The sequence below is a fragment of the Phyllostomus hastatus genome, unplaced genomic scaffold (genome assembly GCF_019186645.2).
Source record: "Phyllostomus hastatus isolate PE091 unplaced genomic scaffold, TTU_PhHast_1.1 phas_contig_34, whole genome shotgun sequence".
NCBI lineage: Eukaryota > Metazoa > Chordata > Mammalia > Chiroptera > Phyllostomidae > Phyllostomus > Phyllostomus hastatus.
The window spans coordinates 37,189,094-37,202,896 of record NW_025333857.1 but is presented as its reverse complement, the minus strand read 5'-3'; the positions used below and the strand labels follow the sequence as shown (position 1 = coordinate 37,202,896).

The 13,803-nt window shown below is 44.5% G+C and overlaps 1 pseudogene; it reads right to left on the bottom strand.

The window, feature by feature from the left end:
* Nucleotides 1-5,196: 5,196 nt before the first annotated feature.
* On the bottom strand, nt 5,197-5,301 carry LOC123820312 (annotated as a pseudogene).
* Nucleotides 5,302-13,803: the final 8,502 nt, after the last annotated feature.

The following is a 13,803-nucleotide window of genomic DNA, read 5'->3' as shown; positions in this document are numbered from 1 at the left end:
CCTCACCTTTTGCAATGTGACTATATAGCTTCTCCTACCAAGAGGTAGAGTCAGTTTCCCCAACCTTGAATCTGGGTTCACTTTGGGACGTGCCTTGGCCAATAGAATGCAGCAAAAACAATGGTGCATCAGTTTGAAGCTAGGCCTGGAGATGCCCTGCAATTCTTGGAGTCCTGCCATCACCACGAGCACAAGCCATACTAGCTACCTGCTGGGAGATGAAAGACCTGTGGTTCAGTCAGTCCCCTGACCTGCTGACAGCCAGCCCCTAGCTGACCCCACAAGTGTGAGAGCAAGCGCAGCTGCAATAAGTTGGGCTTTGAGAAAGAATGAAGAGGGTGTGCATATGCTGTGTAGACTGCTCTCCAAATGAATGATATTTTGTTCTTGTGAAACCCTGTGTGAATGTATTAAAAATAGTACTTTAGTGGCCATTGGAAAAAGGATACAAACTGAAATTGAGAGTAAAACATATTCCAAAATCACATTTGTATAAATTAGTAGTCGTCCGAACAAAAATAGACATAGATAAAAAAAGCAGCCCAAAGAATGAGAAAATACCAACAATTTAACACCAACTAGTATCTTAAGGACATCATTGAAAGTACACGTGTATGTTTGATTCTTTGTATAATTTGATCACTGATCACAAAAGCATTATTTGATTTGTACATCCTTGGAAGAAAACAAAGCATTAAGATTCTCTGTTGGGGCTTATAGCCAAGATGGAGGTGTAGGTAGATATGCTTTGCCTCCTCACACAATCAAAAGAAAGATAACAACCCATTTAAAAACAAAGAACAACCAGAACTGCCATAAAATCAAAATGTATGGAAGTCCGACAACCAAGGACTTAAAGAAGAAATATTCATCCAGACTGGCAGAAGGGATGGAGACAGGAAGCTGGGGTGAAGAGGATGTGCCACAAGCCAGTGGCTGGCAGAATGGGTGGGCAACACAGTGTGGCTGGCAGACCAAAATATCCCACATTCATGTGCAGATAAACCAGGAGGGACAATGGGGAGCATGACAGACCGTGCAACCCAAGGTTCCAGCATAGGGAAATAAAGCCTCAAAACCTCTGGCTATAAAAACCTGTGGGGGTTGCAACAGCAGGAGAAATTCCCAGCCTCATGGGAGAGTCTGTTCAGGGGCCCACAGGGTCCTAGAACATACACAAACCCACTGACCCAGGAATCAACACCTGAAAGGGCACAATCTGCTTGTGGGTCTCGAGGGAAATGGGAGCAGGATGAGAGCCAAGCAAGTCGTATTGTTCCCCTCTGACCCCTCCCCTACGTGCAACATCATATTACAATGAAGGGGGTTGCCCCTCCCTGGTACTACCTAAGGCTCCGCCCCTTACAATATAACAGGTGTGTCCAGACAAAGAAACATGGCCCAAATGAAAGAACAGATCAAAACACCAGAAAAAGAACTAAGTGAGGAGATAACCAAACTATCAGATGCAGAAGTCAAAACACTGGTAATCAGCATGCTCACAGAAATGGTTGAGTATGGTCGCAAAATAAAGGAAGAAATGAAGGCTATACAAAGTGAAATAAAGAAAAATATACAGGGAACCAACAATGAAGGAAAGGCAACCAGAACTCAAATAAACAATTTGGAACAAAAGGAAGAGATAAATACTCAACTGGAACAGAATGAGGAAACAAGAATTCAAACAAAAATGAGGAGAGGCTTAGGAACCTCTGGGACAATTTTATTTATTTTTAATTTTATTTATTTTTAGAGAGAGAAAGGGAGAGTAAAAGAGAGGGACAGAAACATGAATTTGTGGTTGCCTCAAGTGCCCCCTACTGGGAAAATGGCCCACAACCCAGGTTTGTGCCCTGACAGGTAATCGAACCTATGACCCTTTGGTTCACAGGCTGGCACTCAATCCACTGAGCCACACCATCCAGGGCTGGGATGACTTTAAACGTTCCAACATTCGAATCATAGAAGTGCCAGAAGGAGAAGAGGAAGAGCAAGAAATTGAAATTTATTTGAAAAAATAATGAAGGAAAACTTCCCGAATCTGATGAAGGAAATAGACATTCAAGTCCACAAAGCTCATATAGTTCCAAAAAAGTTGGATCCAAGGAGCAGTACACCAAGACACATCATAATTAAATTACCCAAGATTAAAAGATAAGGCAAGAAAAGCAGCAAGAGAAAAGGAGATAGTTACCTATAAAGGAGTTCCCATAAGACTATCAGTTGATTTCTTAAAAGAAATCTTGCAGACAAGAAGGGGCTGGAAAGTATTCAAGGTCATGAAAGGCAAGGATCTATAACCTAGATAACTCTATCCAGCAAAGCTATCATTTAGAATGGAAAGGTAGATAAAGTGCTTTTCAGAGGAGGTCAAGCTAAAGGAGTTCATCATCACCAAGCCCTTATTATATGAAATGTTAAAGAGACTTATCTAAGAAAAAGAAGAACATCAAAACTGTGAATAGTAAAATGACAATAAAACTTACAACTATCAACAACTGAACCTTAAAAACAAAAATAAAAACAAACTAGGCAAACAACTAGAACAGGAACAAAATCACAGACATGGAGATCACATGGAGGGTTATCAGCAGGGAGGAAGAGGAGGGAGAATGGGGGGAAAAGGTACAGGGAATAAGAAACATAAATGGTAGGCACAAAATAGATGGGGGGAGGTTAAGGATAGTGTAGGAAATGGAGAAGCCAAGGAACTTACATGTATGACCCATGGATATGAACTAAGGAGGGGAATGCTGGAGGGAGGGGGTGGTGTAGGGCAGAGGGGCATAAAGGGGAGGAAAAAATGTGACAACTGTAATAGCATAATCAATAAAATATACTTTTAAAAAAAGATAACATAATGTGTGGTGCTACCTCCTAGTGGCGGAGTTAGGTAATTCAAAACTTCACAGCAAACATAAGAGTACCATTGCCTTTTCGTAGTGGTGGCAGTTGGTAAATTTTACTTTGTGAAATTTTTAAATAATAAAGGTCATATGATTGACCTAAAAAATGATTGTCTGTTGGTTCGAAAACTGGCCCAGTACAGGGGGCTGGGAGTGTCAGGGAAAGGGGAGGCACATAAGAGACAGGGGGTGGGTGGGACAAAAAAGAGGGAGGGCCAGGCCACTCTAGGGTGTTAGGTGGCAGTTTTACCAAACAACGGAACAGAACTTACAAGACCTGTCTTGGGCCACCAAATGAGTCGATCTCCACACCACCCACCAGTATTTTGAGAGGCCTTAACAGGGTTCAGTCATGTATCCTGTGTCTCAGCAACACATGGCTCTCTCAAGGCTGCATCCTTGGAAATGGTCCCCACTGTGGAAATGGTGGGCAGAGGGTGCATTCCGAGAACAGGGAAAAGGTGAGGAGCCTCTGATTGCCAGGATCCAACTCAAGGGTCAGCCAGGGGTCACATCCTCTTGATGACCCACCCCCAACATTACCAACATTACCAACAAGGAAAGATGCCAGAGAAGAGAGTCTAGGGCAGGAAACCATTCTCCGAGTCATAATAAATGCCAGGGTGACCCAAGCAGGGGACATGAAGCATAATTGGGTCTTGAATGTAGAGGCATTTTGGGACTATCCCTGGGTTGGTACTGACCCCCAAAGGGACAAGGAGGGCAGAAATCTGGGTGGAGTCAACAGGGAAAACAAAGAAAGGCAAGGCTGGGTCTAGAGCGACACGTGGACCCGAGTGCACACATTTCTGAACTTCTGGGTCACTGCAGACCTGCTACTTCTCCAGGTCTCTTGGACCCCACTCTGGTAATAAATACCTGGGGGTTATTTTCACCAATCCAGCAAACTGACAGTTACTTGCTCAAAGTGAACCAACCTCCCTGGATCTAATAGCTACTTGGAGAAAAGTGAGACCACTGGGAGTGGGGAAGAGAGCAAGGGGTCAACAATGACCAGATGAGAAGGAGGGGGAAACACTCTATGGACCAACTGGGTGGAATGATGGCCTGAAGTTCAACTCTCAAGAGCTTAAGGGGGCAGATGGAGAAAAAGGATACAGTCTAACCCCACCATATGGATATTTAACTTATATATTTTATACAAATTTCCATTAAGTCTGCTATGAATCAAAAAAAAGAGCAATAAATTACTTGAAACATGTCAGTGATGTTACTTACCATCCCACTCAATGAGCTCATAGCCTAGACTCAGAGGGTGGTGTGAGGTGTGAATCTGCCATCTCTCAGGAAGACGCAGGCCTCAGAGGCCTCTCAGAGCCAGGTAGCTCACCTTTTGCATTTTTCAAGGAACATTATTCCTAAGCGCAGGTCACCCCCTTCGCTGGGTTCTCAAAGAAACAGCAATCTCTCCCAATGCTAGAGGAAAACTAGGGTACTTTGGCTTTTTTTTTTTTAAGATTTTATTTATTTATTTGCAGAGAGGGAAGGGAGGGAGAAAGAGAGAGAGAGAGAGAAACATCAATGTGAGGTTGCTGGGGGTCATGGCCTGCAACCCAGGCATATACACTGGCTGGGAATCAAACCTGCGACACTTTGGTTCGCAGCCCAAGCTCAGTCCACTGAGCTATGCCAGCCAGGGCTTGGGTACTTTGGCTTTTTAAGAAACAGTCTCCAAAGTGGTCCATGCCTAGCAGATTTCTCAAGAAAGTTAACCATCATTGTTAATTGATTTGTCTCATTTAAGAACCTAACCTTCACATAACATATGACCCAGAGGTACTGAGAGACAAGAGGCGGATGCCAAGTGAATCAAGGGCGGCTGACGCAAGGAGTCAAGGGCATCCTCCACAGTCTGTGTGCAAAGTAGAGAAAGGAAACGTCCAGTCGGTGTGGCCACTCAAAGACATGAGCCCGTCCCTCGAGCTTAGGAGGCCATCCTCTCTTCCCCATCTTCACACTCTTCTTCTCTGTGGACCCCTCCCACCCACAAGTGAGTAGCCCCAAGACTCTCCCCCGGGGAAATGCCCTTCTCCATTCTACTCTCAGCATCCTTCTGCCACCCCACTCGTATTTCACTCCACCATGAAATTTCTTGACCTGCCCATAGGTCCGCCTCCCATCTGCACATTAGCCTGCAATGCCCTGCCACCCATAAAGCTGCTCCCCGTGAAGCCCCCAATAATTTCTTTGTTGACAAGTCCAAAGGAATACTTCTCAATCCTTATTTATGTGACAATGCCTTTTTTATTTTTATTTTTATTTATTTTTGCAGGTAAATATCAAGAAATTATGCTTCTGAAATCTCTTGATGTCTATTCCACACATAGAACAATTAAGCTGCCCTGTGTGTGCCACTCATGGCGGAGCCCTCTTTGCAAGGCCTCAACAATGATCTCTGCACTGCCCAACCCTCCTGAATGTTTTCTCTCTCACGCCATGGCCTCTGTCTCTTTCTGAGCTGCTCTTTCTTCGTGGTGTTTCTTGAGGCTCTACTTAGGCTCTTCACTTTTCATCCTCCATGCCACCTAGGATTTCATGCATGCCCCTAGTTTCAATCACAACCTAATCTGTCTTCATTCAAGCCCACTCTCTGCAGCTTTAGACCTATAGATGGGACTCCCTGTTAAATGCCTCCATTTAAATGTCTCATACAGGCACCTCAAACTCAGCAAGTCCATATTACTCCATGTCCACTCAGAAAAACAGCCCATGACAGGCAGTTCAGTCTAGCAAACTTCATGTGATGATGGAAAATCAAAAAGGCCAGATAAGATGGTGGGATAGCCCAGGGCGTCACAACAGCAGGAGCCACAGCCACTCCATGGCTGGAGGGGCAAGGAAGGGGGTGGTGTTGCCATAGCCAGTGCCGGGACTGCTAGGCAGGTGCTGGAAATGCATAGGCATGGCTGCCTAGGGGGGCAGGGGCAGGATGCCTGAACAGAGCAGTCGGGGGAGGAAGAAATACCCAGGCTTCATCCTTCCTGCTGCCCTCCAACCTCCTGCTGGTGCTTTCCATTGGCTGACCCTACCTGGAAAAGAGTTGGCAAGAAGAGATAGGAGATAAGGGTTTACCAAGTCAGCCCCATGATAGTTCATCTATCACACACAAGCAAATGACAGCGTGATACCCATTTCTCCCTGCATCTCGTGGAACCATCTTCCACTCACTACAAAACTCATATCTGACCTTTCCCCTCCCCTAATTGCCCACATCTAATCACCCACCCTCTAAGTAGCTTGTCCATTTCTCCTCCTCACAGCCACCACGGGACTGTTATTACTGCGACAGGCACCACTCTGCCTTCTCCTGCCCCCAGGCACCCCCTCTCATTAGCCACTACACTCACTCGAGCCAGGAATTTTCTCACATGCAGCTCTTACATCACTCAGCTACTTAAAGTCCCACAATGGCTCCCCATTCAGCTTAGGATCGAGTGCAGATTCCCTGGCAGGACACCAATGCCTGTCTGGGCTCCCCTCTCCTGACACACTTCTCTACCCTCCATGCCCCAAACTGAACTCCGCACCCTTGGATCTCCTGGGGCTGCTGGAGTCCAGGCCCTCACAGGTACCCGACAGCATGTTCTTCACGGAGCACTCCCCTCTCCTCTGCCCTCTTCTGACTCCCATGTTGATGGAACTCTTCTTGGAAGCCTCCCAGGTTCTCCTCATGGGTATTCCCTCGCACCTGACCTCTCCCCTGGTGGTGGGGCTGCCAGGTTTCACAAGGAAACCATCCATTCTAACAGGCATCCTGCATTTTATCTGGCACCTTCCCAGCGAGCATTTATCCCACAGCATGACAACTGCACGTCCACATTTTCCCACTAGGCTCCACGTCCCTTGAGGATAATGATCCTGTCAATCCTGTTCCTCATTTGGCTAATTGAGTAAGTAAATGTGACTGACTTGGATGGATGGAGAAGTGACTCATGGGTGGTAGTTTTACTTGAAATCTCTATAGGGCTGCCCTTCAGTCCTAAACAGGAGATATGCTTCAGAGACTAAAAGGAAGCTGATGACATTACTCATCCAAGCTGGAAGGGGTGGGTTCCGGGTTCCATGCTGTGGGGAGCAGAACTTGGAGGAAATTGTAGACTAAAGGGAATGATAAGAGGTGGAGCTGATGCAGTCAGTTTCCTCTTCTGTGAAATGGGACCAGCCAGGCCAGGGCAGGCTGAAGCCCTCAAGGGGAGCTCTGGGAGGGCAGGGGCAAGTGAGATGGATTCAGCCCCCTTGACTGGCACAGAGAAGCCTCCTATTAAATGTCTGATTGCTTGTGCCACTGCCTTAAATTTGGGAGCCCACCAGCATCACCGCCTCCTGAAAGGAGACACACAGCTTTAACTGAACTGAACTTTTCTCAAGACTGAGACTGGTTTAATGAGAGCTATCAGAACAGTCTACCAAGTCAACTTCTAGAATGTGAAACTTCCAGGGAATTTTCAGAGGGGTTTCAGAACTAGTCACCCCAAAATATGCCTCTGTGATATGTGGATTGTTTTGAGCTGAAGGCAATTTTAGCCACCGACTCAAGAGAAACTCTCCTTTAATATCAAAAGAACTTAAATTAGAGGTGGTGCCCTTAGTAAGAGATTATCGGAAATGATCTCTTTTGACCTATCTGTGGGCCAGGACAAACTTCCATTTATTAAACGTGTTCTTATAATCCTGCAATGACCCTTTGAAGCCCCCAGGGGGCATTACCTCACCCCCAGCTCAGGTCGTCTTATCCGCCTCAACCTCCATTTCTGTCTCTGTGCCTTTCCCAGACGTGCGTCCTCTGACTCTCTCACGTGTGCGGGGCTCCCACACATTTGCAAGCATTATATTTGGTTAGTTTCTCTTGCTAAAAAAAAATAGGTGTAGTTGGAAATGATTATTTAATGCTTTAGCCTGCACAAAGCTAACAGACTAACATCAGCTGGTCTGGAACTGCGCTGGCTGTCTCCACAGGCCTTCACACAGCTGTTAAAGTTTGCGCTCCTGCTGCGGGGGCTGTATCGGCAGAAGAGGCCGGAAGGGTGGTGCCAAGGATGACCGGATGTCTTGCTCTTCTTACTTTGGGGTGGTTTTCTCATAGAACCTTAAACGTGGCTATTTGCAGACCCAGTACCCCAGGGCCAGGCAGGTAACGAATACGAACGACACGGGCAGGGCGGAAGAAAGCGCAGGAGAGCCCGCCATCTAAACAGGCGGCCTCCACCGGGTCCAGACAATGGCTGCCACGCAGAAAGCTGGCCCAAATTTTCTACCCTTTCGAAAGACAAGAATCAAGATGTTAACTTAGTCTCATGAATTTTAATGTGTCTATTAATTTGACACGTATTGGACGGCTCAAACAAAACACGACTCTGAGTTTATCTTTCCACGTGAGCTTCCAAAGCGACAATGGAATCAACATGTAACTCTGGGCAGAGGTCCCCTCACCTCACAAACCTCAGGCAGTTGTTAATGCAACATCCAGAAGCCTTTAGTTGAAGTCAATGCCTATGATGCTCCACAGAATCTAGAGAAGCATTTGCTAGTTTGCTCTGGGGAGAAATCTTATCACTATCAATCAGGCATAAGTGTAGATTATTCCCCCATGAATATGGTCACCTCTATGTTTAGTCAAGATTTATTGAATATCACATAGGGAAGGATTGATAGTTGGTAAACAGTGGGAAGAGGCCCAGAACAGCATACACTCACGGCTAGAATCCAGCAGGAACATATCTCTGCAGCCAGTTAATTACATGTTTGCCTATTTTCATACTAATTGGTTAATAGCCCTGCTGGCCTCAGACCACAGCAGGGAATCCTGCCCCAGGCACTAGTGGGCTGATGGAGAGGGTTATCCTGGTGCTGAGCTTGTGGCCCCCTGCAGCCAGCCTCAGCAACTGCAGCCTCTCTCAGGTACCACACGGCTGTTCAATATTTTGAGCATGACACACAAACTCTCCAAAGAGAAAATAAGATGATAAACATCCCCCCAAAAAGCACAAATTGATCATCTCTCCCTAAACTCTTTTCTTGATTAACTCCTGCTCCTCCATTTGGATCTCAACTCAAAAGTCATTCCCCACTTCTCAGTCTGGACTATATCCCCCGGACAGAGTCTCACAGCTCTTTACTTCCTATCTTGTATCAGCTTGTATATTGTCTGCCTCCTCAACGAGGCTGTGAGCTCCACGAGGCAACAGAAAGCAGAATTGAGTTGGCAAACTGAACAGGCTTCCTGTGGTTTAGGTGGAGCTGGCCACCAGCGCCGCTCCGAGGAGGGGCCCTGATGCATTCCAGTCATCTGGAGGAAGCATGTCCTTCCTCCAGACCCGAGTAGTTGGTTCAGGAACAAGAGCCTGACCGAGGGCAACCCAAGCAAAGCAAGCCTGAGCGCTGTGGCCGAGAAGGAAGAGATGCCGGCACAGGCAAAGTCACCACACTGGTTGTCATGAAGCAAGATGGGGAGGCCCAAAGGTGAGGCATCATGGGCCCCTGCAGCAAACCAGACCTGGGCTGGCCCTGCCTTTGGACTTTCCAGTCATATCAACCAATACATTCTTTTTTCTTTCACCAGTTTGGCCTGAGTTTCCTATCTATTGTAACCAACAAAACCCTAATGGATACGAAACCTGGGTTATTTTTGCTTGTCCCTGGGTCCACAAGAACCTTGCTCAGGGGAAACACTGAATAAGTACCTGCTGGGCAATGTGCTGCTGGGAGACCTGGGCATTGCTTGATGGGGGAAGTGATCAGGTGACAGTCAGCTGGAGCTTTAACTTAAATGTTTCTTTAGAAAATGTGTAAAATTGTCCTAGATTTAAATGCATCAGAAATTCAGAGTATTTTCACCAATGTATTTTATAACAGACTGCTTACTACCTGAGGTTACTAACTTGTTCACCAGCCATTTCCCAAGAACTCCTGAAAATTCTGCTTCAACCCCTGGATTTTCAATCTAAAGAAACTACGGTTTTAAAGAAGAGAACCGGAAGGAATGATTCAGCCTCTAGGCACCCTTTACTCAGCTGAATAGCTATTATCCCCCCACCCCCCACCCCACCCAGAATGACCTATAACTTCTTACATTTCTTATATTTTAGAAACAAGTTTTATTTCTCAGGCATTTAAGATGCCTTTGATTTTTTACCTGGCTTGACATAAGCCAAGATGTTATTTTTCTCTTGGGGGCTATTTTGCTAGGCTAGGGTCATCAGAAACAACTTTACTTAGGTTGTTATATGACATCTTTCAAAGTTATCGAGCTGTGTGGTTCATGATCTAGCTATTAGAGGTCTGTGTTGCCAAAGGTCTGTGCTTCTAAAAATATGGAGGAAAAAAACACATTTGACTGAACAGGGAGGGAAAATTCTACAAGTTGTTCCCTATATCCTGATCAGGAGACTCTTTTCCTGCTTTCCTGGCTGACAAAAAGCACACTTAACCACACTGTTCACATTCTCAAAATGTGTTCGTTACTCTCAGAGCTCTATATATAGATACAGAGCATGGACTATATATATATATATATATATATATATATCCTCTAACTGTTGGCTTTTGACTCCCTGGTGTACTTCTTTGTATACCTTTGCTTATAGTTCAGGATTTCTTTGTCCATTGGAAGAGAAGGAAGTAAGCTGTAAAACTCTGGTGGAAAATAAGCAAATCATTTCACCTTCCACATCAAATAAACCTACCTATATTATCCTTTTAAGGGAAAAGTTTGATGAAGAACAGAATAGTCTTAAAATATCTCTCCATAATTCACTTATTTACTACAAAGGGACAGATAAATAACTTGACAGTGGAGAGCCCTCAGGGACGCCACCTTAATCAAGACACCAAGGAGACACACAGACCTCAGGTCCCTCCTGTTCGGCGCCCCGAGAAGGACGTCGTGTCACTGCTACAGAACCGTGGCCAAAACTGGATCACCTGGAACAGTCATGAGTGAACAGAGGGCAAACCCAAACTGGGGATCATTCTACACAACAACCAGCCCATATTCCTTACAAACTGCCAATAACCTGAAGAACAATGAAGCCGAAGAACTGTCTCATATTAGGCTACAGAGACATGAGAACTGAATGTCACACATCAGTGTGGGGCTGGTTCCCGAGCTAAAGAAATAAAAAGCTATAGAGGATGTTACTGGGATAGCAGCAAAATTTGAAGACAGACCGTAGATGAGTGAGCAGCACCAGTGTTGAATCTCCGACTGAGATCACTGTGCTGTGGTTATGTAAGAACATGTCACTGCTCTTAGGGAGTCATCACTGTTTAGAAGGGGCACAGTGTCTCCAACTTACCTTTAAGTGGTTCAGAAAAAATGTAAGTATGGAGAGTAAATGACAAAGGAAATGAAGCTAAATGTTAATAATTGATGAATCCAGATAAAGCATTTATGAGTTCTTTACAGTACTTTTGCAACTTTTCTCCAAGTTTGAAATTGTATTTACCTATACCTATATATCTACACCTATGTAAATATATAAAATAAACACACTCAATTCAAAACAGTATTATAACCCAGTGCCTCAACCCCAAATCCAGCCTGTTCCTCAGGTATTCTTAGTTGATCCACAGAAACGAAGGCCAAGATACCAACAGTGACCTGGTCAACAGATTTGTCATTTAGGGCCCTGTCTACACATCTACTAACTTAAATTATCTTTTCATTTAAATAAAACATTTTGGCTTTTCTTAAACTTGGTGCCTATTACTTATACATTCAACACTCAAAGTACAAAAATCCAGATTTCCCCCAAGGGAGGCCCAAAATTTTCAATATTCTCGTCCACTAATAAGGCTAATTTCTATAACCTAAGCATAGAACTTTGATGTACATAAACTTTTTCTAATATGCTGAATTCCCTATTTCCTTAGAAAATCCAATTTACATGTTTGGGACCTCAAATACCCAAGCTCTTGCTTTGTTTTAATTTCTACTTATTGATTTTAGAGAGAGAGACATCGATATATTGTGCCACTTATTTATTCACCGGTTGGTTGATTCTGGTATGTGCCCTGACCAGGGATCAGACACACATCCTTGGCGTGTTCTAACCAACTGAGCTACCTGGCCAGAGTATAGGCTCTTGCTTTTGTCACATTAAATGAACTACTTCACCCTTTAGCATCTTAAAAAGAAACTCAGTATCTCTATGCTCACTGCTAGCTTTCCTCTCTTCTTTCCCAATATCTCTTTGATCAGACTTTTCCATTCACTTTGGAATAATCCAGGGGTAATTAGAACTTTTTACCTTTAGCCCAAAAGGAGCCAATTTATCACAAATAGTCATGGATTCAGATTTTAAATTACCAAGAGCCCAGCTACCAGTGGAGGCAAGGAATCTTCTTTCCAATTAAAGTGATTGATTTCTTTGCAGACCCAGTAGTACTTCACTTTTTAATTATGTTCATTCCAGTCAAATGTGAGAAAATTCTTCGTTTATTTTCCTTCCGAAGAACATGATATAACAAACATCAATCATGGAGCAATACAAGGCCAGACCTGCTAATGCCTTGGGCAAAACTGGACATCTAGCAACAGGTCTTGGTGGGTCTCAGTGGCTCCATCTGCTCTAGGGGAAGAAGGAAATAATTACTTATTACACCAGAGTTCATCTAGGGGCTCAGCAAAACTTCCAGCGTCAGCTGAAGCAGCATTAGATGTTGAAATAGCCTTGCAGGAGAATGAAGACTTAGGGACACAACACAATTTCATTTCTTGTGTAAAGAACAGAACCTCAGTGTTAAAGACAAAGCAGTATACAAAAATAAACATGAAGAACATGGGAACAATTTTGTTTTTTCTCACTTATATTAGTGTGAATATTAGTGTGATTATGTGCTGTTGAGAACTTTGAGAGGAAAATCAAACTTCCAATCCAGTTCAGGGGAAACACAAATTGGAGGGTCCAAAAGGAACACAAGGCCACCACACCTTAGATTCCCCAAGGTGCCTGTTTGTCTACCCAACTTGTGATCTTAATAGAAGGCCAGTTGGTCTGGCTCCCGCAGCCTGCTGACCCAGGGGCCTCCTTATCTCCCTTTCCACCTCTCTCCACATGGTCAGCAGAGGCATCAGTTCATTCACTGGAGACATACAAAGGTCAAGGTTTTCAATGCAATGAGTATCTCCCAGCAATCTGTATCCAGACAACAGTGACTACCCCACGTACTTGGATGAATGCAGTTGCTGACCATTTTCCAAATGTTCTTGAAGATTTATAAAGCTGAGCCTAGAAGCTCTCCAGTATTTGAAATTTACACACTCAGTCATATCTGATTATTTTAGTGGGAAATTAAATATTATACTAAGCTTTTGAAAATTAATTTTAAAAAAACATATATGTGAGATTATAACTCTTCCTTTTACTCCAGGCTGTTTGCAAAAACTCAGGAACACCAACACGACTGTTAGACTTTTCATTCATTAACAGACCACTGTTCAGCACCTCCTCAGGGCAAGGCAGGACACCAGGAGATGTAGGTAGAGAAACACGGCTCCTTCCTTGCTGCTCTAGTGGAGAAGGCACAGAAGCAGACACCCCAGTGCAGTAAAGAACAGAATGAGAGTGCTGAGATGGGGTGAATGGGTCACCCACATAAGAAAAGGAAAAAAGCATCATTCTATGGGAGATGCAAACAAGGCTGGAAGGTTGACAGGTGTCTTGAAGGAAGGTTGATCCTGATGAGTGAGGGTAGGACCTCCAGGCTAGCATGTTGTAGCATAGGCAAATGCATGACACATTCTAAGAACCATAAATATAAAAGGTCATGATGCTACAAAGCTGAGGCTGCTGTGCAGGTGGTCTGGAATTTGTATCAAGAAGGAACACCAAGGGAATTAATTGTCCAACTAGCTGCCAAAGTAGTCTGCTGAGGA